Source organism: Rhinolophus sinicus, chromosome 8 (genome assembly GCF_057876585.1).
Source record: "Rhinolophus sinicus isolate RSI-liver-muscle chromosome 8, RSI-T2T, whole genome shotgun sequence".
NCBI classification, from domain to species: Eukaryota; Metazoa; Chordata; class Mammalia; order Chiroptera; family Rhinolophidae; genus Rhinolophus; species Rhinolophus sinicus.
Genome location: NC_142508.1, coordinates 45,273,522 through 45,301,271, shown reverse-complemented (window position 1 = coordinate 45,301,271; position 27,750 = coordinate 45,273,522). Strand labels below are relative to the sequence as shown.

The following is a 27,750-nucleotide window of genomic DNA, read 5'->3' as shown; positions in this document are numbered from 1 at the left end:
ACACACACACACACACACACACACACACACACACACACACACACACGAGACCTCTATAAAAGAAGAGCTCGCAGTCTGTTCTCAGAACCCCCGGTCTGGTCCCACCCAGACTCGCCTCCTGCCAGCCGTAGAAGCTCTGAACCCGCCTTCGCCCGCAGGGTGCTTCCAGCGCTGCGCAGCTCTGCGCTCTGCGCACGCCCAGTGTGGGCTGCCACTCCCAGAATTCCCCGGGGCTCGGGCAGGGCAGGTGCTTCGCTTCCCGGCTTTCCAGACCCTGCTTCGTGTGCTGCGTTCCATGAGGGCTTCCTGCTCCTCTTCCGTGTCCCTGGTGGCGCGCTGCGTGGGTGTGGTACCCATCTGAAGAAGAAATCCGTGTGGGTCGCTACATAAAGGACTGCAGACGAACGCTGGAGCCGGCGTCGCACGGTGAGTGGCGGTGAGAGTGGGGTTGCGGGAGGCGCTCAAAGCGGGAAAGCCCGGGGCGCAGGAGAGGAAGTCCGCCCACCACCTCGGCCCGTGGGTGTTTGAGCAGTAGAAGAAGGTGCTGTTATGTGTGAGAAGGAACGGAAGCGTGTGTGTTTGTGAGCGGCCGTGCGGCGCTTGTGAAGGGCCGCAGTGCGCCTCTGTGCGGTGGGCGCAGTTGTGAGACTGCGACAGGTGCGCAGTCCTTGTGTGACGGAGACATTGGGTGCATGTCCTTTATGTGACAGTAGGTTGCGCTGGCTCTGTGGTGTCATATGACATACAGCTTTTGGTCCCTGCTGCTGCTTCTGCGCTCCTCTCAGCCGTGTTCCCCTGCCACAGAAAGATAGGTCCACAGTTAGGAAATCAGATTTTGAGTCCCGTTAGGATGGGAATTTTAATTTTTTTAATTTTTAAAAATTTTTATTGGGGAATATTGGGGAACAGTGTGTCTTTCCAGGACCCATCAGCTCCATATCAAGTCGTTGTTTTCAATCTAGTTGTGGAGGGCGCTGCTCACTGGCCCATGTAGGAATCAAACCTGCACCTTGGTGTTAGGAGCACTGCGCTCTTAACTACTGAGCCAACCGGCAGCGCTTATTTATTTTATTTTTTTAAATTAATTTTATTGGGGTAACATTGGTTAATAACATTATATAAGTTTTGGGTATATAATACTATTACTAATACATCACCTGTTTATTGCATTGGGAGTTTTAGATCACGATTGCCTGTGAGATAGGCTTCCAGGAACATATGGGTAGAGAGACTCCAAGAATAGGATTCCTTCTTGGGACTGTCCTCCCTGGAAGTTCTTTGGGTTTCCTTTATATATTTGAGCATTCCCTTAGCTCTGACGTCAGGAACCTGATGTGGCCATGGTACAGATTCCACATTGTTCTTTCTTTATTGTGCTTATACATGTGTGTATGAGATCACAGCGGGTGTAGCCAGGGAGGCTGGAACATTGTGTTTATTCTGGATCATTCACCCTTTAAGATCTCTATAAATCAGAAGTAACAAAAATGAGAAGTTAATTGTGATGAGTGCTTGCTCGTCAAAGCAGTAGGTGGAGGACTAGGTGGACACTGAAGTTGTCCAGAACAGGAGTTCTGAACCAGGGGTTCCTTCTATTTGTGGGATTACAGGGGACCACAAACCTCTTGTAATCATAGAAAATTACTGCATATATTTGTAAAAATGCATTTTTCAAAGGAATACATAACCCAAAAGATTTATAATTGGGTTTTTGATCTGCAAAGATGGTTATACCTTGGGATGGTTTTGCACAGAATTTATAATCAAGATAATGGGAATGGTTAAGAAAATCACATGACATCTGTGAGATAGAATATTATGTAGATAATAAAATTTCTGTTTATAACAATTAGTCATTATAAGAAAAAAATGGCCATAATCTATTGTTAAGCAATTTTCATATTGTAGATAATAGTACTCAAGAAAATTTGAAATTATATATGCAGCTCATTTTAAAAGACAATTTTATTTAAACTTTTTACAAGGATGATATCCAAAATGATATTTTAGTTATTCAGAGAAAAAAAGAAGAGGTTTAACCACATTTATTGAGCATTTTTTGTGTAATCAAAACTTTTATACCTATTTGGGATACATATTTTCATTAATTTGCAAAGGGAATTTTCCTTTCCATTAAAGTTTGACTATTTATAATGAAATGTCTGTAATTATATCAGCTAAAGCATATTCAAGAACAAGTAAGTGGTTTTTATTTCAATTACATTGATTTTTCATCGCAGGCTAAGTATTTCCAAATTTATAGCCTCTCCCCAAAGTGATGTCTATAAATATTTTTAATACTTTGAAATATCTTTGTATTGTATTTATGATGCTGGAATTAATGCAGGCTTATTGAAAAAAAATAATTTCCTGAGGACTTTATTAAGAGGAAAGCAAAAACAACATAACCTCCCTGCCTAGAGATAATCACTTTACTAATTTGTTGTATGTTTTTCTAATTTTTATTTTGTCATATCTGGTTTGATTTTGGCAGAATAGATTGATTAAATAAGGGAGACAAAGAGTCCAACTCTTAGTTTGAAAAAGAAATGTTTTCCAGTAATAGGTTTCTTTACATATCTGTGCATGTAGGAAGACGAGGAAAGGGCCAGGGATCTTGTTTGAACAGTATTCCAAGTAGTTATACCTTTTAGTTATTAGAAATGCTATTTAAAACTTAATTACCAGGGCACCATATTACTAAGACACCCATTCAGAATTAGTAACGTGGAGATTTAACATTACTTTCAGCAACAATAGCACTAATCTCTGATTTCCAGGTGTCTTGCAAGTAGAATTAATATTTCCAAACAGTTATTATACCAGCAAATAAGGATTATATTTATAAATATTTACATAAATCTCCATGTGGTACAGAAGAATAATAGTCATTCTCCAGTTAATATTCTCAATTTTATCATGTAGTTCTTTGAACAGGTTTATGATTCTGAACACAGTTTTTCTTGCTCTCTGTAGCTGCTGGGGTCTAAGGAAGGGAACATTTTCTTTTTCCTGTCTGATAATCTCTCTTTTTTTTTTTAACTAATGATTTTATTAAGCAGAATTCTATTTTCTCAAATGTAGGTCCTGAAATTTTAAAAATTAGAATTATGAGAAAGTAAACTCAAGAAGCACAAGTTTTAATATAACAAAAACAATAAACACCATAATTTAACTTTGTTTTATAATAAAAAATTAAGGGGCATGGGAAGATTTTCATCTTTAATAATGGTAGATAGTTTATATTACTCATCATGATATACTTTTTAGTTTATTTGGATTATCTTGATTAGTCTTCAAAATAGTCATATGTCGTAGGTGATTTTCTTATTTCAGCTTTGCTCACGAGGAAACAGGCATTGAGATATTAACTCTCACAGCTCAAAGCTCAATATTACTTCCTGAAAGTCTGAAAACAGAGCCTGTTTTCTTAATTTCAATAGGATACCATCTCCTAAATTATACGTTCCTTTTTAAATCTGCCTTCTTTACCGAGCAATTCTTTTAATATTGTTTTCATCAATTATACAATTTAATATCTTCCTTAATAATGGTATAGTATGTCACAGTATAGCAGACCCGTAATATATTTAACCTGTTTGCCTGCTATAAGATTTTTATGTTTCTAATTTTGGACTATCAGTTATTCTCTGATGAACATCCTTGTGCAATATACTTTGTGAACGTCTATAATTACTTCCTTTAAAATTTTTCTAGAAATGGTACTTTGTGGTAAAAAAAAAAAAAAAAAATACTTCTTTTGATTGTCTAAAATATGCCAAACCTGGAAAGTGTAATACTTGGAGTAATACAACCATTAAATAGAAATAATTGCTTCCTTCAAAGTACTTACAAGCTGTGAAGGAAGTTAAAATCTGAATTAAAATAATTGTAAGGTAGTATGTGGTAAAGGCCACTGGAAAGATTTAGGTGGGCTGCCTTGTGTTTCACAGAAAGGAAACTTTAGTGTGACTATAATGACAGTCAGGATATGAACAAATTATACTGAGTACATGGGTTCTGTATGGCAATAAATGAATTTTTTACTGTAACCTTTGTATCTTACAGATTTCATATTAATCATATTAGATACATAGCAAAATTAATAGATAATTCAGCAGCTATCTGGATGATGTCATGATAAAACTGATAGAATTAGAAACAAAATTCTTTTTTCAGAAAGATCTGAAGTAAACCTGAATTGAGACTCTCTTCAACTCCCAAAACATGTTACTCAGGGACTGTTCTCCAATTTTTTGTAGACAGAATTCCAACATAACTGAGACTAAATGATAAAGTGAGTTCAGATATTGGAATTCAAAAGAACAAAATATAACCCACTTAGTAAAACAGTCTGTATTTAAAGAACTTTGGAAGTCTCCAATTTGGCGATTTAAAAAAGCATGCACATATTTCACGTTACTATGTCACCCCCATATAAATTTCCAACTTCATCTTGTGTTTCATGATTGTCTGTCTTTCTCTGTGTATTGATTAATATATTTTTATATTTTATAAAAATAAATATGTGGTCAACTTGATTTTTCTATTGATGTTATATATGGAACATTCTCCATGTCCTTAAATATTCTTTTCAACTTAACATTTAATGATTACTTTGTATTCTAGTACAATGTTGGTTTGTCATGTATTTAACTAGTAAGCATTGCTAGACTCAGAGTGCTGAACATTTCGGTCCATCTGTAGTATTTCAGTCAACTTAACCTAATCAAGGCCCCAAAAGAGGTTCTGTTGGATAATGTGGCTGGCCTCGTTTCATTATTGAAGATGGGAATGGAAAGAGGAAGATCTGCTCAGAGCAGGACGGAGTTGCCTAATCTCAGGTCCAGATCAGCCTCACCACAATGGCACATTGACCAGAAAATTTCCTAGTGAGGTACCTGAGTCTGGCTTCAATGCAGAAGTGACTCTGCAGCTAAGACTCCGAGGAATTGAATGAGGAAATGGATTTGTTTAGAATACTAATGTATCCAAATTATGTGTGATAATGAGGTGATTTGAAACCTGGAATGGAAGAACATAATTATAACATTAACTTAAGTCCAGTAGGGAAAAACTAAAGCACAACTGGTCTCAAGGTCTTTCTCTTCTCCCAGGTCTGGGTTTTCTGGACTTTGCTTTTCTGATAGAGGAACCCAGAGGACTGATCCACTCTTGCAGGTCTAAAACCATGGCCCATGTAAGTTGATGTTTCTCTCCTTGTTGAAATATGTATGTGTGTTTTAGGTCATGTCAGTATTTTCATTAATTTTTCTGAAGGTTCCTAAAAGAAAAAAGTAACCTGCTTCCCAGCTCTTATTCCAGTGAAATGTGATGCCACATTACCTAGCGGTCTCTATGTGGCCCATTGTAAACTAACTAGTATTCACGTAATTGCTGAGCAAATTAAGTGCCCATGTTTCTATTAAGTACAGTGATGGAGTAGTAAAGGGTTAAGTTCTTTGAAGTAAAAGTTTATGCTATGTGGGTCAGGTCTGTGATTTGGTGAGATGGAGACAAATGGTTATATTTAACTATCCATGATAATTGAAATTTTCTTCAGACCTGAGATTTCCAAGTAGACGAAGTGGAATTTGTCATTTAATGAACTGAATCTTAATATAGGGTGAAATCTCACTCTTTGTATGGATGAGTATATGACAATGTGGTCATGGGCTTGGTAGGAAAGCCATGAAACATAATACTAAGGCTATTTTTTTGTTGAATGAGACTTGTTAAGCTTGGGTGACATCTATATAATTCCAGCCTTCTTCAATATCCCTTGACTGAATGTATTACCTGTTGCATAATTAATTACTCCAAAATGTAGGATCTTAAAGCAGTAAACATTTATCTCTCAGATTCAGTGAGTCAGCAATCTGGACATGGCTTAGCTTGGCTGTCCTGCTCTAGGACTCTTACAAGGCTATCAAGGTGTTGATGAAGGTTGTGTCATCTTAAAGCTCAACTCTGGGTAGATCTGCATGCAAGCTCATTCAGGTGGTTGTCGACAGGATATAGTTCTTCTTGGCAGTGGACCGAGGGCCTCGCTTCATCAGTAGCTGTTGACTGGAGACTGTTCTTAGTCTATTGTTCTGTGGCCTCTCCATAGGGCTGCTCACAACATGAGAGCTTCATCAGAGTGAGCAAGTGAGACCGCAAGAGAGGATGGGCGATGTGGAAATTGTAGTCTTTTATAACTTAATGTTGGAAGTGACATTCCATCACGTGTACTATATTCGATTTGTTAAAAACAATTCACTCTTGCTACATTCAGCCCACATTCAAAGAGACGAGATTACACAAGGACATAAATACCAGGAGATGGAGGTCATCCGTAATGAAATTACCTACCACACTCAAAATAAGGAAGTCGCTCAGTGAAAAATAGTAGATGGCAACAAAAATAAATATTATTATATATACGCGGTCTGACAATTAAGTTTGAGAACTTGCCACCGTGAACTTACATTGGCAGTACTGTACAAACAGCTCAGCAAGGTTTCAGAACCTTGGTATATCACTGTCTCACAGCTATGTTTGTGTCGACGTGTGGCAGTGTCTTGCTGAGTGGCATTCATTATTGTTGGTGCATGTTTTTGTGTGCCGTCATGAAAATGTCTGAGCTTGAATTACAGCACCGAACAAACATTAAATGTCTTGTTAAACTTGGCCAGAGTAGAAGTGAAATCAGGGGCATGTTAGTCCAAGTTTATGGGGATAATGCCATGAAGAAAATGTCAGTGTACAAATGGATTAAACATTTTTCTGAAGGGTGAGAACGCATCACTGATAAGAGAGGTCAGGGCGACCATTAACGAGCAGACTGATGAAAAAATTGCAAAAATTCGTCGAATAGTGCTTCAAAATTGTTGGCTGACTGTGAGAAGCATAGCAAACCAAGTAAACATCGATAGAGAAACAGGAAAATCTTAACTGAAAATCTTGGCATTTTCAGAAAGGTGTGTGCAAAAATGGTCCCGAAGGAGCTCACCGATGAACAAAAGCGAAGGAGAGTCAAATTTGTCAAGACCTTTTGGAGAGGCAAGACGATGTTTTGGGTCATGTTCCCACTGGTGGTGAAACGTGGGTGTACCAATATGACCCTGAAACAAAACGTCAAAGTGCACAGTGGAAGTCAGCCAATTCTCCACAACCAAAAAAGTTCCATCAGTCCAAATCAAGAGTCAAAATAATGTTGCTAACCTTTTTTGATATCAGAGAGATTATTTATTATGAATTTGTACCAACAGGACAGTTAACCAAGTTTATTATTTGGAAGTGCTGAAAAGGCTGCATGAAAAAGTTAACCGACCTAAGCTTTTCGCCAACAATTCATGGCTCTTGCATCACGACAATGCACCAGCTCACACGGCACTGTCTGAGGGAGTTTTTAGCCAGTAAACAAATAACTGTATTGGAACACCCTCCCTACTCACCTGAACTGGCCCCCAATGACTTTTTTCTTTACCCGAAGATAAAGGAAATATTGAAAGAAAGACATTTGATGACATTCAGGACATCAGTGGTAATACGATGACAGCTCTGATGGCCATTCCAGAAAAAGAGTTCCAAAATTGCTTTGAAGGGTAGACTCGGCGCTGGCATTGATGCATAGCTTCCTAAGGGGAGTACTTGAAGGTGACCATAGTGATATTCAGCAATGAGCTATGTAGCACTTTTTTGAGGATGAGTTCGTGAACTTAATTGTCTTGTAGTAGGTGAAAACAGAATCTTAGAACTGGGAAAGACCTTCCAAATGTACAAACTCACTGTATAAATGTTTAAATCTGATATATTTATAAAATGTAATGTTATGTGCCAACTAAACATGAATTTACTGAAACAAGTGAAAATCCTTATGGTAATATCTTACATAATGCTTGAAGAAAGTCTTAATTTTATGCAACCCAGTTTTCTAGAAATTAGAGAGAAACAGCTCATGATTAAAATTTTCTCTTCCCCTCCCCCCCAAAAATAAATAAAATAAAATAAAAAAGTTTCTTCCCTTAAAATATTCCTCAGTAACTCAACTCACATTTATTGAGAATTTATGAGCATCATAATGTATCATTTGGACATTATTCCTTGTGCACTTTTTTAAATTTTGTAGGAAAACATTTTGACAATTTCCAAAGGGTTCTGATATTTAGAAGTACCCCGGGGTTTGGAAGCTGTTTTGTCTGTGTCAGCAGGCTTCTTCAAAAATATGTGTACGTTCTGCTTCAGTCTCCTTCCACATCACAGATTGCCAGCCTACTTGCTTTCCATATTCTTCTTTTCTGCATAGAAGTCTTTCATCTCCTCTGCTCCCACTTTCAAAGTATTTTCTTTAATTTCTCCAGTAATACATCTATTTACTATTTCAGGGATCATTGACATTCAGAGATGTGGCCGTAGACTTTTCTCAGCAGTAATGGGAATGTCTGGACCTTGTTCAGAAGACTGTACTGGGACCTGATGATGGAGAACTATGGTAACTTGGTCTTACTGGGTATGTTTATCAGCCTCAAATAACTTAGATTAATTTATAGTCTACTGTGTAGTAAGTAGTCTATAGGTTTTTTCCACTGCAATTTTCAGGGCTGCCTTTAAAGAAAATAGTTAAGTTTGTTTTCCCTCTTCCCAAAAAAGTGGTTTGAGCTTTGTTAGGTTAGAAGTGGCAACTCCACGAAATGCCTTCATCTTACCTATCCTTCGATGACATTCACACCTTCCTCTGTTTCTTTGTATTTGCCTCTCTTCTATAATGACCAACCAGCTAGTTGAGAAATCTGTGGTACAGAGTGTATAACCATTGTGAAAGGATTCACGTTTCTTTTTCATTTGTGCTCCAAATTGCTATAATACTCCATTTGATTATCTGATCCAGTTTCAGGGGAATCAACTTCACATAGGGTCTTGAATTGCTCTCATTATCAAAAGAGCCTCTACAATTATATAATGGTGGATTGGATAATTGGAATTCACTTTACCAAAAGCAGTCTGTTTTCTAAAATAAAGTTAATCTGATTTGTAGTTGAAAGTCGTCATCCATGAAAATTACATTCAAAATGCAATGAATATCTTATATCTATCTTTTCTTGTGTACTCTAATAATATAAGAACATAGCAATAATGTTAATAGCTAACATTGTGATTACTCTGTAATAATCATTATTCTAAGCATATTGTGTGATTTAATTAATAAAAATAACATAGGATTAACTGATTTAATCCCCACAACTGTACTATTATTATCCCCTTTTTGCAAGTGAGAATACTGAGATATAGTGGGTTTAAGTGAATCGCCCAAGGTCAGACCCAGCTGGAAGGTGGCAAAGGCAGGAATTGATCCCAGGCTCCACATTGTGTCTTCAGCCACATTATGCTTGCTCTCTAGAGTTAGAGAACATATGAGTTTAAATTGTAAACAAATAGCAAAATAAAAACTTTACCTTACCTAATTGATCTCTTGTTCTTCAATTCTCTCATTCATCCCTAAAATACTCAATATTGTTATGACCTTTTGATTATTATAATTTTAATCTTAACTAGTTGCAACTTATTTCTCCATTCTGTGGCTTTTGTTTTTGTTTTGTTTTTTGTACGCCGGCCATTCCATTTCTAAGCCAGATGTAATTACCTTATTGGAGCAAGGAAAACATCCCTGTATGGTTGTAAGGGAAGAAACAAGAAGGTGGTGTACAGGTAAGAACAAGTCAGGCAGGAGAAGTTATCTGTGTAAGTGATACCTCAGGTGGTAAACACACTTGGTAAACACATCCTTGAAACACTGGTTGGAAAGCTCCCTTCTCAGTGAAGAAAAGGTTTGTAATGTGGAGAGGAAATATCAGCATGAGATATTCAGTGAATTTTACTGAATGTAAAGTTTTGAAAAATAACTATTTCAATAGCTTCAGATAAAGAAATTGAACACCTATTCAGAATAAAAAAGATTCAGCAAATTAAGAACAGAACTACCTCAATTTGGTAAAGGTCATGTATGAAAAACCTACCTCAACACTTGCGTTTTCTGCGCCAACATGAAAAACACAATAGAGACCAGAAGCAGACACATCATACGATTTCATTTTCAACAAAGGTGTCAAAACAATCCAATGGGGAAAGGAAATTCTTTTTTTAAAATGGTGCTGGAATAACTGCGTATCTAGGGGCCTGCCTGGTGGCTCAGGCAGTTGGAGCTCCATGCTCCTAACGCCAAAGGTTGCCGGTTCGATTCCCACGTGGGCCAGTGGGCTCTCAACCACAAGGTTGCCAGTTCGATTTCTCGAGCCCCGCAAGGGATGGTGGGCACTGCCCCCTGCAACTAAGATTGAACATGACATCTTGAGCTGAGCTGCTGCTGAGCCCCCGGATGGCTCAGTTGGTTGGAGCATGGGCTGTCAACCACAAGGTTGCCAGTTCGACTCCCACAAGGGATGGTGGGCTGTGCTCCCTGCAACTAACAACGGCAACTGGACCTGGAGCTGAGCTGTGCCCTCCACAACCAAGATTGAAAGGACAACAATTTGACTTGAAAAAAGTCCTGAAAGTACAGTGTTCCCCAATAAAGTCCTGTTCCCCTAAAAAAAAAAACAAATGAAGTTTTTTTTAGAAAAAGAGTATCTGTAGGGAAAAACGAGTCCAGAACCCTACTCACACCATAATAATAAACTCAAAATAGATATAGATCTAAACATAAAAGCAAAAATTATAAAAGGTAAAGAAGAAACTCTTGGTTTGTTGATTTTCTCTATTCATTTTTTATTGTCTACTTCATTGATCTCTGTTCCAACCTTTATTATTTCCTTTCTTCTGCCTGGTTTGGGTTTAGTTTGCTCTTCTTTTTCTTGATTTTTTTTTTTTAACCCCTTCTTCTGCCTCCCCCACCCAGTCCGGTTCAAGCCATTGTCTCTCAGTCTAGTTGTGTATAACATAGCTCCCTGGCCCATGCTGGTATTATGAGCTTTGAGCTCCCCCCGGCTGAGGCAGTCCTTCGCTGGATGTTCTGTTCACAGTAGCCCAGCTCTAGGAAGAGCCGTTCTTCACAATCTTAGTTGTAGAGGGCGCACCTCACTGGCCATGTGGGAATCGAACTGGCGACCTCGGCATTAGGAGCATGGCACTCCAACCACCTGAGCCACCAGGCTGGCCCCTTTTTCTTGATTCTTAAGGCAGAAGATTAGTTCACTGATTTAAAATCTTTTTTAACATAGGGATTTAATATAGCTATATATTTCCTCTTACTGTATTCATAAACTTTGGTATGTTCTGTTATTTTCACCCATCAAAGTATTTTTAAATTTCATTTGTCATCTACTTTGACCCACGTTTCTTAAGGGTGTATTGTTTAATTTTCACACATTATTAAATTTAAATTTTTCAAATTTCCTTGTTACTAATTTATTTCATTCCATTTTGGTCAGAGACCACACTTGTTTTATGGCCTAATATATGTTCTATCCTGGAGAATGTTCCATATGTACTTAAAAAGAATGTATATCCCATTGTTTTTAGGCAGGGTATTCTGTTGAATTGTGGTAGGACTACTTACTTTATAATTTTGTTAAAGTCTTCTAAAGCCTTCATAATTTTCTGTCCAGTTGTTCTATCTATTATTGAAAGTGAGATTCAATTATAGTTGAATGTTCTATTTTTTCCTTCTTTCTATTGAGTGTTTGCTGCTTTAAAATATATATATATATATATATATATATATATATATATATATATATATATATATATATATATATATATATTTATTGGGGAACAGTGTGTTTTTCCAGGACTCATCAGCTCCAAGTCAAGTTGTTGTTTTTAATCTAGGTGTGGAGGGCGCAGCTCACTGGCCCATGTGGGAATCGAACCGGTGACATTGGTGTTACGAGCACTGCACTCTAACCAGCGGAGCCAACTGGACTCCCCGAGTGTTTGCTTCTTATATTTTAGGGCTCTGTTGTTAGGTGATATATATTTACTAATATTATATTGATAGATTGACCCTTTTATTATAAAATATTCGTCTGCCTCAACTGACACTTTCTGCCTTAAGTCTTTTTTCTGATATTAGTAAAACCACTCCAGCTCTCTTTTGATTACTTTGCATACTTGTATCTTTTTCCACCCTTTATTTTAACCTATTTGTTTCTTACAAATGTGTTTCTTACAGTTGGATCATGTTTTTTATTTATTTATTTTAAGATTTTATTGGGGAAGGGTAACAGGACTTTATTGGGGGAACAGTGTGTACTTCCAGGACTTTTTTCCAAGTCAAGTTGTTGTCCTTTCAATCTTAGTTGTGGAGGGCGCAGCCCACCATCCCTTGCAGGAGTCCAACTGGCAAACTTGTGGTTAAGAGGATGCGCTCCAACCAACTGAGCCATCTGGGAGCTCAGCGGCAGCTCAGCTCAAGGTGCCATGTTCAATCTTAGTTGCAGGGGGCGCTGCACACTATCCCATGAGGAAGTTGAGGAGTCAAACCGGCACCCTTGTGGGTGAGAGCCCACTGGCCCATGTGGGAATCGAACCAGCAGCCTTTGGAGTTAGGAGCATGGAGCTCCAACCACCTGAGCCACCAGGCCGGCCCCATGGTTTTTATTTTTAATCCTTTCTGCCAGTGTTGGTCTTTTAAATGGAGTGCACACTCAATTTATGTTTAATGTAACTACTAGTAGAATTTGCATCTAAAATTTTGTTACTTATTTTCTATATGTCTTGTGCCTTTTCTTCCCTCATTTTCTTAATTACTCTTTTGTGTTAAATAAATATGTTCTAGTGTACCATTTGATTTCCTTTATTGTTTCCTTTGCTATGCAATTTTTGTTATTTTCTTAATGGTTTTCATGGGAATTACAATTAACATCTCATTCTGTAACAATCTAAATCAGATTAATACCAACTTAATTGTAATAGCATAAAAAACTATGTTTCTGAATAGCTCCATTGCTTCCCCAAGCCATAATTTGAACACTTAAAAGAAAGAAACAGAAGAGGGAGCTGTAAAAACCACAAATTTAGAAAAGGTATCCAGAACCTTGACTCCTTTCTCAAATTTGAGGAAAACTAATCTCACATATAAATGGCAAAAAGCCCAAGATCAAATTCCATACATGAATTTATATGACTAAAGTTAATGATAGTTGTAGAGACAATATAAAAACATCTAAAACAAGTGCCCTGAAAACAGGGAAAAACTATACTATTCTATTAAAAAACTGCTATAAAACAAGAAAATACTTTGAGATATGAAAGATCACAAATAAGAATTAGAAAAACTCAGAATCAGGTAATGGATTCACAAATAAATTTCAAATAAATTAAAAATAGTTAAATACCAACTTAGAAAGAACCATGGGAATAACTCCCAGAGATAAATGTTAACACAAATAAGAATTAAGAAATATTTGAAAAGGATATGAAAATGAATAACCTATCTAGGCTTCTGTATAAGTCTTATATTAATGCAAAGGTGAAAATCTTTTCAAAAAAGACCTAAATCAGATTAGGAATCCTAATTACTCTTATAAACAATTATACTTCTTCATAATGAACCAAAAATCTTATAGGATCTGATCCTTGCTGACATACTAGCTTCATGTCCTGTTAGTCACCAGTCACTAACTCTAATCTACATGCTACCCCTCAAACACACAAATTTCATTCTCTAAAGTCAAAACGACCATGAGAGGTAAATGTTTTGAATCGATTCAGGACATCGAGGCAGCCACAACAGTGTAACTAAAGAAACTTATGAAAGAAGACTTCCAGAACTGCTTCAGAAAGTAGCAAGAATGATGGGATAAGTGTGTTCGAAGCGAGGGGGAGTATTTTGGAGGTCGTTAATGGCAATGTGTCTTACTGTAATAAGTTTTTATTTAAACATTCACCATGTTATTTGATCACACCTTGTATATAGACTTGTTTAGCCAAATTTTACAATAACTAGTTTTCTGAGTAAATCCCTTATTATGTATCTTCAAGTGGTTGTGTTTCTCTTCAAACTCTGACTCACATAACAGTCGTTTATCTTTTTTATCTCATGATTTTATTTAAAAGTTAGCAAACAATACTGTAGAAACATTGATATGTAAATTTCTAAAATGTTGCATCTTAAATTTAGTTGGTAAATACCACCTTAGCTGTAAGCATGAGTTTAGTCTTCCACATAGAAACTAGACACTAAACTGTGAAAGAAAACAACAACTTCCTATTGTTTGAAAACATAATTAAGTAGAAGATTGTAAAAATGCATAGATCTGTAATAAAATAATTGTACAAGAGTACTCCCCTTTCACAGTATTCCTTTTTACTTTGTTTAAGTGTTATTGGTTATGCTGTGGGATTTAACCAATACAGCACTAAAAGGCAACTATTTAGGGAAAAGGCAGAAAAAGGAAAAGGGAATGTATGTAAAGCAATATTTCTTTTAGGTACAATAAGCATAATAGTGTTTTAGGAAGACAAGATAAAAATTAGGGTTAGCTTGGTTCTCACGAATAAAAACAATGAGCTAAATCCTGAGCTCCTCTCTGTGAATCTAATAATCAATGCCATGGTCACCATATTGGTAATCTCTGGCGTAGTCATCTTGGTACTCGCCACAGTACTCATTTCAGTATTCTGCCTGGTAATCGCTATCGCTGATTTCTGGCCTATTTATTCCTGTTCCTTGGCTTCTGTTGTGAATGACAGGTTTTGTTGGAGCAGCACAGTATTTGGGATCATATACTTGCCACCCAAGCCCATACACACATTCCTTTTTGGGAAGCGACTTTGTTGGTACCCATCTGTAGAGAATTTGTTGAGTTGTCCACTGGTTGTAAGGTTAGATTCTGATCATAGATGTCTCTGCTGGTACCTGGCACTAACACCCCCACCTGGCTGAAGACTAATCATGGTGCCCATCTGCAGACTAATCGTGGTCTGATCAAAAAGTTTATCAGTTGGCCTTTTGGGATCATAAAGATGGCTCCTGGACTCATAAGCTGTCATACTTGGCTGGCTGGCGCATTTGTTCGTTCCCGTCTGCAAAACAATTACACTTTGGCCAGCTTTTAATATTCCTTCATCAAAGCGTCTTTGTTTTTCTGCATACTTAATTCCAATGTCAGTGGTTGTATGGAAGCCTTTTGTTTTAGCCAGACTTGCTAGAGCCACAAGTGTAGTCTGAACCTCCGTTATATTTCCATTCTCAAAAAGATCATTTGCTTCAAATCTGTCATGTGGCTTCATACCATAAGCCTGAACAGCTTTAAGAAAGTTGCCACTATTCTCCAGCTAAGGCCAGTTTAACGAGGTCTCGTTGACCTTCACTGAGCCTGGCTTTAGCTTGTTTATGAGTTCGCAGAGGATTATGACGTCTTTTAAGCCCAGCAGAAAGTTGATGCCAAAGCTTATACCAGTCGCTTCTGTCCAATTGCAAAGATCTGCTTGATGCTCATACTTGGAAGCAATCTTGTTCTTGACCTCGGCCAAAAGTCTGTAGGAAGGGCCCTTGTTGAAGTGAGTCATGGTGATTGGCAGCGGGAAGAGGCTTCGCTCTGCACAGGGGTTCTCACACTTGGCTTCCCCACTCCTGGCCCCGAGGAGTGGCCACAGCGCCAGAGGATCAGAGGTCTCCCTGGGTGGTGGAGGGGTGTGTGCGGTGCCTCGGTCCAACTGGGTCCTACCTATCTTTTAAAAAAATTATTAGATGATAAAATAAAAGTCTCTTATTTTTACTCACATAGGTACGATTTCTTATGTTCATTCTGTTTGGGGTAGTTCCACTTTTTTTAAATATGGTATTATCTCTTTTCTGGTTAAGAACTTTATCATTTTGTGTAATACAGGTTGGCTACTGATTAATCCCTTCATTGTTTTGTTTTGTTTTTCAGAAAAAGTTTTTCTTTTTTTCTTTTTTTTTTTTTTTTTGAAGGATATTTTTGTTGAGTATAGAATTCTAGGTTGACTTTTTTTTCTTTTCAGCAGTTTACAGATTTTGTTCAGTGGCCATCTGGCTGGTAGAATTTCTGTGGTCATTGTTATACTTATTTCTTTTTATCTAACATGTCTTTTTTCCTGTGGTCACTTTGAAGATTTTATTTTTATCATTGTTTTCATCAATTTGATTAGGAGTGTCTTGGTCTGAGGATTTTTATGTGTTTATCCTGCTTGGAGTTTGCTGAACTTCTTTGATCTGTGGATTTGTATTTTATTTCAAATATAGAAACATTTCATCCACTTTGTTAAAATATTTTTACTTTTTATGCCTCACCTTTTCTTGTGGGTCTCCATTATACATATAATTGACCTCTTAATACTGTCCCATTAGCCACTGAATTTTTGTCCCATTTTCTTCCCATTGTTTTTCTTCTGTTTCAGTTGCAAGAGATTTTATGTCTTTGTTTTCTGAAGTTTTCTTTTTTAATATCTAATCACTTTAAATAACATCCAATGAAATACTCATTTCAGATATTATATATTTTTTCTCTAGATGTACCATTTGGTTTCTTTTTAAATATCATCCCTTTTTTTACTCATACTGTGTTGAAATTTTCCTTTAAATACTTGAACATAGTTACAATAATTTCTAACGTCCTGTCTGCTAATTCCATTATCTTTGTCATTTCAAGGTACATGTCATTAAACTGATAATCTCTCTGGGCTTTCAGATATCTTCTTCCAATATGTTCTCTGGTATTTACTCAAATTATAAACTCCCTGGTTTTTCTTTGGCCAGCTATGTAGAGTTACACTGTATGCATTCATAGCTTAATACTGTATAGAAACTCAATCTGGATTTGACTGTATACTAAAGGTATAGTTAAGCACCTTCTTCTGAACATCCTGTCAGTTGGCAGACTCGGGTTTACTCTTTTTGAAAAGGTTAAAACTGCTATGTTCTTTTCTTTAAAGTCACCTCATGTTTGATTGTCTCCTTTTGTGATGTTAGAAGCCAATTCTCACTGCCTACATAATTTAATTCACTGAAAGTTGCAAAATCATCATACTCTAATTTTGTGATTTCCTTTTGTAACATAAAATTTTTATTAAATACACCCATGAAATCATCACCGTGGTCAACATAATGAACGTATTTCTCACTGGTATGTTAGATTCCTAGGGCTGCTATAGAAAATTACAACAAACCAGGTAGTTTAAAATAACAAATTTATTGTCTCACTGGTCTGTATTTCAAAAGTCTGAAATAAAGGTGTCAGCAGACACTCTAAAGGTGAATTCATTACTTGCTTTTTTTTTAGCTTATGGCTGCTGCAGATAATGTTTGGCTTGTGGCTACATCACTCCATTCTCTGCTTCCAGGGTCATATTGCATTCTGCTCTCTCAAAATTCTGCCTCTCTTTAAAAGGTACCCATGTTTGCGTTTGGATCCCACCAGATAATCCAGGTTAAGCTCCTCCTCTTGAGATCCTTAACTCACATAAGATAGTATTTAAAGTTGAATACATCTGGGATGGGGGGAGTAGCAGCATGTTCTTAGCCTGCTATAATACCCAAAAGTTTCCGTGTCCTTCTCTCCCCCTACAACTTCCTTAGGCAAGCACTGATCGACTTTCTGTCACAATAGAGTTGACATTTATCTCAAGTTTTGTATAAAGATGATACAGTGGGAAGTTTCTCGTCTTGCCTCTTTCACTCGACATAATTGTGTTGAGGTTCATCTGTGTTGTATTGAGAGTTTGCTGCTTTTTATTGCTCAGTAGTATTCTGGTATTTGGTGATAGTACAATTTGTTTATCCATTTATCTGTTGATGGACAGTTCTAGTTTTTGGCAATAACAAATAAGGATGCTATGGACATTTGTTTATAAATTTTTATATGGCTATATGCTTTCATTCTTTTGGGCAAGTACCTAGGTGTTGAATGCCTGATTTGTATGGTAGGTATGTACTTAAATTTGTAAGCTTTCAGATTTAGAGTCAGATACATAAGATTGTAAATTTAAAATTGTAGGGAACTGTTTTACAGCGTTGTTAACCATTTCACATTCAGCTGTAAGAGAGCTCTGGATCCTCTGTTTCTTGAATAATGGGTGTGGACATCCTCTTTTAATTTTAGCCTTTCGAATAAGTATACAGCAGCATTTCAATGTGGTTTTAATTTGCTTTTCCATAATGACTAATAATTTTGGGTACCTTATTTGCTGTCGATGTAGTATCTTTTAAAATCTTTTTTTCCCTTCTCATTGCCCACATCCCCATCCCTTTTGGCAACTGTCAGCTTGTTCTCTATATATATGGGTCTGTTTTATTTGTTCATTTGTTTTTTAGATTCCACATGTAAGTGAAATCATACAGTATTTGTCTTTCCCTGCCTGACTTATTTCAGTTAGCATAGTACCCTCTGGGTCCATCCATGCTGTCTCAAATGGCAAGATTTCATTTTTTGTTTATTGCTGAGTAATATTCCATTGAGTATGTATACCATACCTTTATCCATTTATCTATTGATGGACATCTAGGTTGCTTCCGTATCTTGGCTATTACTAGTAATGCTGCAATGAACACAGGGATACATATATCTTTCCGAATTAGTGTTTTGGATGTCTTCGGGTAAATGCCCAGAAGTGGGATTGGTTCACATCCTTGCATCCCTGCAATAAATCCCACTTGGTATTGGTGTATAATCTTTTTAATGTTTTGTTGAATCCGGTTTGCAAATATTTTTGTTGAGAAATTTTGCATCTATGTTCATCAAGGATATTAGCCTATAATTTTCTTTCTTTGTAGTGTTTTTGTCTGGTTTTGGTATCAGGGTAATGCAGGCTTCGTAGAATGAGTTTGGGAAGCATTCCTTTCTCTTCAATTTTGAAATAGTTTAAGAAGGTTAGGTATTAATTCCTCTGTGAATGTTTAGTAGAATTCACCTGTGAAGCTGTCTAGTCCCGCCTGCACTTTTATTTGTAGCAAGTTTGTTGACTACTGCATCAGTTTCATTGTTAGTAATCGGTCTGTTTAGATTTTGTATTTCTTCCTGGTACAGTCTTGGAAGGTTATATATCTGGAAATTTGTGCATTTCTTCTAGATTGTCCAATTTGTTGCCATATAACTATTCATAGTATCCTTTAATGATTCTTTGTATTTCTGTGGTGTCAGATGTAACCTCTCTTTCATTTATGATTTTAGTTATATGGGCTCTCTCTTTTTTTCTTGATGATTTTGGCTAAAGGACTTAGTTTTGTGTATCTTTTCAAGAACAAGCTCTTAGTTTTATTGATCTTCTCTATTTTTTTAATTTCTATTTTGTTATTTCTGCTCTGATCTTAACTATTTCCTTCCTTCTGTTTACTTTGGGTGTTGTTTACTCTTTTTTCTGGTTCCGTTAGGTGTAGAGTTAGATTATCTGGGAATTTTCTTGTTCCTTGAGGTAGGTCTGTATAGCTATGAACTTCCCTCTTAGAACTGCTTTTGTAGCCATCCTATGTCTTTGTATGGGAACATTTAATCCATTTATATTTAAAGTAATTATTATAAGTGTGTACTTTTTACCATTTTATTAATTGTTTTTTGGTTGTTTTTGTAGTTCTCTGTTCCCTTCTTTTGTGGTTTGCTGTTTTTCTGTAGTGTTTTGCTTTCAGTTCCTTTCTCTTTGTTGTTTGTATATCTTTTGTAGGTTTTAGGCTTGTGGTTACCATGAGGTTTATGTATATTGTTCTGTATCTATAGCTGTCTATTTTAAGCTAATAGATGTTTAAGTTCAAATATATTCTATAAGGACTACATTTTTCCTCCCCCCTTAGTGGTTTATGTTATTGATGTCATGTTTTAGATCTTTTTGTGTTTTGTATCTCCTAACTACTTATTATGGTTTGAGTTAAGTTTGATACTTTTTTCTTTGTACCTTCAGTAGTAGCATTTTAAATGCCTGATTCACTATGTTTATTAAATAATTAGCTCTATCCGTGAGGTTGTTTTCCTTTCTCATATTTTCTTATTTCTGTTTATGGCCTTGCCTTTTCTGCTTAAAGAAGGCCCTTTACATTTCTTGTAAAGCTGGTTTAATGGTGGTTAACTCCTTTAGATTTTGCTTGTTCAGGAAGCTCTTTATCCTTCAATTCTGAAATGTCAGCCTTGCTTTGTAAATTATTCTGAGTCTTAGGTTCCTTTTTTCAGCACTTTAAAAGCTGTGTTGCTACTCCCTTTTAGCCTGTAAAGTTGCTGCTGGGAAATCAGCTGATAGCCTTATGGGGTTTCCTTTGTATGTAACTTGTTATTTTTCTCTTGCTTCCTTCAAGATTGTGTCTTTATCTTTAACTTTTTCCATTTTAATTATAATATGTCTTGGTTGGGTATCTTTGGTTACATCTTGTTTGGAATTCTCTGTGCTTTTTGAGCCTGGATGTCTGTTTCCTTTCCCAATTAGGAAATTTTCAGCCATTATTTCTTAAAGTTTCTGTTCTTTTCTGTCCTCCTCCTTATGGGATCCCTATAATGCTGATTTGAGAGCTTGATGTTTCCCAGAGATCTGTTAAGCTATCCTTGTTGGTTTCTTTCTTTTTTTTTTTTTTTTAAATTCTCTTTCTTTTTTTGCTGTTGTAGTTGGTTGATATTCACTAGTCTGTATTCCAGGTTGCTGATCAGTTCTTCTATTAGCTAATATGCTCTTGATTCCTTCTAATGTATTTTTCATTTCAGTTAATGTATTTTTCAGATCTGCTTTTTCTTTATTGTACCTTTGAACTCTTTTTTGAAGTTCTCCTTAAGTTTCTCTATTCTGCTCTCAAGTTTGGTGAGCATCCTTATGACCGTTTCTTTTAATTCTTTATCAGGCAAATTACTTACCTCTGTTTTCTTAGGGTTTTTTTCTGGGAATTTTTCTTGTTACTTTATTTGAGAGATATTCTTCTGTCTTTTCATTTGTTTGACTTTCTATGTTGTTTATATGAATTAGACAAAATAATTATCCATCCCGGCCTTGAAAAAGTGGCCTGATGTAGAAATGGCTTCTGAGTAGGCTGTGTGCCCGGAGGTTTTGGCAGGCCACTTGGAGCTGAGTATGTGCCTGAGGCATTTGGGGCACTGGCCTACCGAGCTGGAGTGGCTCCTGGTGGTGAGGCTGGTTGCATGCAGTGATGCCCCCTTTGTTCAGGGCTGAAATGGGCTCAGGCGATGTGTCCAGGAATGTGCTGCAGCGACCTTTCAGGTAGGCCAGAGCACCTGGCCTACCTGAATGTTCTCTGTCTTTGAGTTTGTTTCTGGATTTGTTTTGTTTTTTGTTTATTTTGATTTTTAGATTCCACATATAAGTGAAATCATATGGTATTTGTCTTTCTCTGAGTTACGTAACTCAGCTCAACATTGTCTGGTCCATTCATTTCAGTTTTTTTATGGCCAAATAATACTCCATTGTATATATACATATATATGTATTTATTCATCTATCGATAGATACTTAGGTTGTTTCCGTATCTTGACTACTGTAAATAATGCTGCAATGAACATATGGATGCATATATGTCTTTTCAAATTAGTCTTTTGGGTTTCTTTGGATAAATACCCAAAGTTAGATTACTGGGTCCTTTGTCTCTTCTTCTTCTTCTATTTTTTTTTTTTTTTTAAGATTTTATTGGGGAAGGGGAACAGGACTGTATTGGGGAATGGTGTGTACTTCCAGGATTTTTTCCAAGTCAAATTGTTGTCCTTTCAATCATAGTTGTGGAGGGTGCAGTTCAGCTCCAGGTCCAGTTGCCATTGTTGTTAGTTGCAGGGGGCGGAGCCCACCATCCCTTGCAGGAGTTGAGGAGTTGAACCGGCAACCTTGTGGTTGAGAGCCCACTGGCCCATGTGGGAATTGAACCGGCAGCCTTTGGCATTAGGAGCATGGAGCTCCAACCGCCTGAGCCACCAGGCCGGCCCCTTCTTTGTCTCTTCTTATCTACTTTGTTTTAAAGTCTATTTGTCTGATATAAGTATTGCTACCCCAGCTAGTTTGTGTGTGTGTGTGTGTGTGTGTGTGTGTGTGTGTGTGTGTGTGTGGTTTTCATTTGTGTGAAATAGTTTTTTCATTCCTTTACTTTTAGTCTGTGTGTGTCTTTTGATCTGAACTGTGTCTCTTGTAGGCAATATATGTATAGGCCTTGTTTTCTTATCCATTCAGCAACCCTATATTTTGATTGAAGCATTTAATCCATTTACATTTAAAGCAATTATTGATAGATATGTAGTTATTGCCACTTTATTATTCATACTTTTAATCTTTTCTTCTTCTTAAAGTAGCCCCTTGAACATTTCTTGTAATATTGGTTTGGTGTTGGTGAACTCCTGTAGTGTTTTCTTGTCTGAGAAGCTCTTTATCTGTCCTTCAATTCTAAATGATTGCTTTGCTTGGTAGAAATAATCTTGATTGTAGGTCCTTGCTTTTCCTCACTTTGAGAATTTCCTGACAGTCCCTTCTGGCCTGCAAAGTTTCTGTTGAGAAATCAGCTGACAGTCTTATGAGAGCTCCCTTGTAGGTAACTAACTGCTCTTCTCTTGCTGCTTTTAAGATTCTCTTTGTCTTTAAACTTTGGCATTTTAATTATGATATGCCTTGGTGCGGGCCTGTTTGGGTTCATCTAATTTGGGACTCTCTGTGCTTGTAGGTTTGTATGTCTATTTCCTTCACCAGGTTAAAATATTTTTTTTATTTTTCAATTACACTTGACATACCATATTATATTAATTTCAGGTGTACGGCATAGTGTTTTGACATTTATATAACTTAACGAGGTGATCACCCCGAAATTTTAGTACCCTCCTGACACCATATGTAGTTATTAGAATATTTTGACAATATTCCCTATGCTGTTCTTTACATTCTCATGACTACTTTGTAAATGCCAATTTGTATTTTTTAATCCTTTTTATTAACAGTCCTTATGTGGTTAATTTTTAATTTTTAATTTTTTAAAATATTTTTATTGGGGAAGGGGAACAGGACTTTATTGGGGAACAGTGTGTACTTCCAGGACGTTTTTTCCAAGTCAAGTTGTTGTCCTTTCAGTCTTAGTTGTGGAGGGCGCAGCTTAGCTCCAGGTCCAGTTGCCGTTGCTAATTGCAGGAGGCGCAGCCCACCATCCCTTGCGGGAGTCAAACCGGCAACCTTGTGGTTGAGAGCCTACGCTCCAACTGTTAAGTCCGGGAATCTTTCACCCCTCAGAAAGACAGAGACACACACGACAATGCAAGTCACACAGCGAGGTTTATTTCCAGCTAGCTGGGGTCCCCCGTCTCTGCCCGACGCAGCGGGTTTTAACAAAGGACCCCTAGCCTACAAAGCTAAGGGTTTTTATAGCAGTTTTAGGAGCTTAGTAATTACTAAAGTCTTAGGGAGTACAGTATGGACTTCAATTCTTACATAACTAAGACATTCTGTAATTCCTAAAGTCTTAGGGAGTGCAGATTGCTATGCTTCAAAGAGTTTACAATAGATACGCTTCAAAAAGCTTCTATATCAGGAGATAAAACACCTGGTCTCTATGCCCACATCCTGGAACTAACAATTAGGCCATTAGGATGTTTTAAGCTCAAGGCTGTTAGGCTGTTAATCTTACTCTGACTTTAAAGTAACAGTTTTTGAACTCAGGGCCGCCAGGGCTGTTAACCCTATCTTAACCGTAAAGCGGCAGGCCTTACTCAACCAACTGAGCCATCCAGAAGGCAACTCAGCTCAAGGTGCCGTGTTCAATCTTAGTTGCAGAGGGCGGAGCCCACCATGCCTTGCGGGACTCGAGGAATTAAACTGGCAACCTTGTGGTTGAGAGCCCACTGGCCCATGTGGGAATTGAACCGGCAGCCTTCGGAGTTAGGAGCATGGAGCTCTAACCGCCTGAGCCACCGGGCTGGCCCCCTATGTGGTTAATTTTTGTATTGTCACGCATTTACAGTTGAAATCAGAGGGGGGTGTGTGCTGTAGGGACTTAATGCCACTGTACTGGAACTAGAATTTCTTCCGTTAAGGAGTTATTTAATGGTGAGAAATTTATCTCTTGTGGTTTCATTGTTGATTCATTGCTTTTTATTGCATGTTTTATAATCATTTTTATGCTACTATTTTTGCAGTTTGGGCCAATCATAGAACTCTTTAGTCTTTGAAGTTTTCCTCTCATTTTGGCATAAGATTTCTAGGTTCACCTTTCCTGTTCGCTTTTTCAATTTTCCCTTTGTCCAGCTATCCTATATGCATATTTTAGATACAAATGTTGAGAAATTATAATATAGGTTTTATAATATAGGTATTAAATATAGGTGTTAAAGTATGCTCATTACAACTCTCTTTTCTGGCAGCTTTTTTCTATTTCTTCCGTAACATCTGGCTAGTTTAGGCTTTCTCTTTTTTGTCAGTTTTGATGAATTTTCTTAGAAAGTTACCCACACTTATTAAAGTATTCATGTAGTACATTTAAATAAATTCCTTTGTAGTTCTTATTTTCCTCTTTTCTTATTTTTGTTTGTTTTTACTCTCTTATTTGATTGGTTTACCTAATAGTTCCTGTAACAATGTTTTAAAGCGCCAACTCTTTGATTTATTTGTTAATGCTACTGTTTTCTAACTGATATTCTGCTTCTATCCTTATTCTTTCTACTTTGTTGTTTATTTTCTGTATATTGGGCTTTGATCCACAACTCACTCTCTTTTATAGAGATAATTATTTTAAGTTTTGAGTTCTCTCAGTGGTGAAATTGAATGCCCAAGATTCTGATGTGCTTATTTTCTGCATTGTCATTTACTAGAATTTTTCCATTTCAGTTTTTTTCTTTGCACAGTGATTTAACATTTTTGGAGAGGGCATTTCCATTTCCACATGGAAGAGCTTTTGTTTTCTAATATTTGTTACTAATTTCCATTGTCATCCTATTCTGAAGAATGTTGTTAATATTATTTCAACTTTTTGTGCACATACCATACTTTAGTTACAGGAAGATATTTTTTTTGCCCCAAGCCACAGTCCCCTCATTAAGCACTTTAAAGTTTGCTGGGGAAGCCGGTTGGCTCAGTGGTTAGAGCATGATACTCATAACACCAAGGTCCCCGGTTCAATTCCCACATGGGCCAGTGAGCTGCACCCTCCACAGCTAGATTGAGCTGCACCCTCTACAAGTCCATTGAAAACAACTTGACTTGGAGCTGAGCTGCGCCCCCAACAACTAGAATGAAAACAACGACATTTACATGAAATGTCGTTGAAAAACACACTGTTTTCCAATTTAAAAAAAAAAGTAAACTAAAGTTTGCTGAAGATAGAGCTTTATATACACTTTTTATCCTTCAACCCACAACTGCCAGTTCTTTTTCACATAATTCTTGACACTCTTCCTCTAAGCTCTTTTATATCATTCAGGTCCCCTTTTTTTGCCCAAAGTCCCTAAATGTTCAAAATACCATAAAACTAGTATGTATACCTGGTATATGTCAGAAAATTGATTGACATACTCTGTTGAGGACTACCAGAATGTTTGACCGTGGTTAAAAGGGAAAGCTAAAGACGACTCGAGAAAAGATATGAAATAATAAAACAGGTTGAACAGCTGTAGGGATGATACAGTATAAAATCTCAGGGGAGGATAACTAAGTAAAGACTCTGGGTATCGTAACTGAAGAGTCAGAAAAACGCATGGCTATGCATAGGGGAAGTACAGTGATGGAAATGTGTGCTTTTCAGGGACTTGTAATTGAAGAATGATCAGATATAAATAGGTGCCTTTAAAATCTTTATATATCTATATGTTTATATTATGATGGAAGTGGTATGTTAAAGCTGGGTGGTACTGGCTCTCTAGGGACAAATTTTATATATCATCCTAAGTCTGGCTTTAATTACATTATATTGATAGCTTAAAATTGCCAATGATGGGAGTATTTACACCATCGACATTGGCAAACACTCCAAATCAGGGCTGTGTATGTGTGTGTGTAGAGCTGGTTGTTAAACATTTACCAGCACTCTACTGCATAACTTACTATTTTCTAAGCTCACTTTTTATGTTTTCAAGTTTTATAACTGTTATTTAGAGTTCCGTAAATCATCTCTAATGGGTGAGATTTTCAGTTGTCTTTTAATTACTACTGTAGAACATATTCTAGTGAAGGAAACAGCTTTTTTTCTCACTTATTTTAGATTTGGGATCAAGATATGAAAGACTCAGCCATGGAAAAATGTACACCTATACAAAACATTCATCTCTTACTCCACATCACAGAATTGATAATGGAGAGAAACCCTATGAATGTAAGGAGTGTGGCAAGGCCTTTAATCGTCATACAGACCTTAGAATACATACGAGAATTCATACAGGTGACAAACCCTCTGAATGTAAGGAATGTGGAAAGGCCTTTAGTCATGCCTCAAACCTTGCTCAATATGGAAGAGTTCATACTGGTGAGAAGCCATATGTATGTAAGGAATGTAGGAAGGCCTTTAGTGACATTGGAACACTTAAAATACATCAGAGAATTCATACTGGTGAGAAACTCTGTGAGTGTAAAGATTGTGGGAAGGCTTTCAGGAGTAGCCATCGACTTAGTATACATTATAGATTTCATACTGGTGAGAAACCCTGTGAGTGTAAGGAATGCGGGAGGCCTTTAGTGTATATGGACAACTTACTCACCATCAGAGTATTCATAGTGGTAAGAAACCATTTGATTGTAACAAGTGTGGGAAGTCTTTTAGGCTTAGTTCAAGCCTTAAAGTACATCAGAGTATTCATACTGTTAAGAAACCCTTTGAATGTAACAAATACGGGAAGTCCTTTTGGCTTAGTTCAATACTTAAAGTACATCACTGAATTCATACTAGGGAGATACTTTCTGGAATATATATATAGTAGACAAAGGAATTATACCAATGAGAAACAATTTGAAGAGATTGCGAGAAGGCTTTTGTATATGGTTCAGTTCTTATAAGACATCTGGATAAGTCACCCAGCAGACATTCCGCGTATGCGTATTTCCTCTAGCTTCAAATATAAAGGGCAACCGGCTCAGATAAGAATGAACCTTGCTGCACACCCACCAGCTCAAGCATCCTGTTTATCTTGAGGGGCTTCTGCGCAAATGAAACTTACAAGGTTAAGTGCTACTCCAAACTCCCGATGCAGCTAATCCTTGCTTGGTCTTTAAAAAATAGAGACCTATAATTCCTTTCTGAACATGCCTTCAAAGTGGAAGTCTTTGACCATGAGCTCTAACACATCATCTAGTGCCCGCTGGTAATCTGTCAGCTCCAAATCTTCCCACTCTGCCTCATCTGTGATAGGTCCGCGGCATTGTCTTGTCCCAGAATCAGAGAGTAAATGCTCTGAAGCCCCAAGACATTGAGGAAGTACTAGGATGCAGAACTCCCCCAGGATGCATCCAATGTGAGTAGTTTGAGTCCTTGCTGTAGCATAGGCTTAAAACGGAGGGTCAGTGGAAATGGACCTTGATTGTGACAAAGTCTGAAAAAGTCACGTTGATCCATCCACTAATAAGAATCACAGGGCGAATGTTTGTTACACTGCCTTTCATCATGTCTATGAGCACAGTGGAATCAGTCACAGGAGAAGAGACTCTATCTTCCTTTTTGTTTTGTTTTTGTTTTTTTTAAGAATCCATCCTCTGTGTCTATGAGTTTTTGTTTCTTCATTTGTTTGTCTTGTTCCTATGTTGTTTTCAGTTTTATATACCACATATCAGTGAAATCACATTGTTCTCTACTTTTTCTGTCTGAATTATTTCACTTAGCATAATAATCTCAAGATCCATCCATGTTGTTGCAAAGTTACCAGAAGGTTTGGGGGGGGG

At 37.1% G+C, this 27,750-nt stretch overlaps 1 long non-coding RNA gene and 1 pseudogene across 3 annotated transcripts; one reads left to right on the top strand and one right to left on the bottom strand.

Annotated features, from left to right (window-relative positions):
• The first annotated feature begins 157 nt into the window (after positions 1 to 157).
• On the top strand, positions 158 to 27,733 carry LOC109458013 (uncharacterized). Of its 3 annotated transcripts, none has more exons than XR_012490486.2 (5): positions 158 to 426; positions 5,118 to 5,200; positions 8,370 to 8,494; positions 9,616 to 9,690; positions 26,084 to 27,733. It is a non-coding gene; the product is annotated as an uncharacterized LOC109458013 (long non-coding RNA). The 3 variants fall into 3 exon arrangements; XR_012490484.2 differs by having other exon boundaries at positions 162 to 426; positions 9,612 to 9,690; XR_012490485.2 differs by lacking the exon at positions 26,084 to 27,733 and adding an exon at positions 11,809 to 14,156 and having other exon boundaries at positions 162 to 426; positions 9,612 to 9,690.
• On the bottom strand, positions 14,441 to 15,662 carry LOC109458074 (calponin-3 pseudogene; annotated as a pseudogene).
• Positions 27,734 to 27,750: the final 17 nt, after the last annotated feature.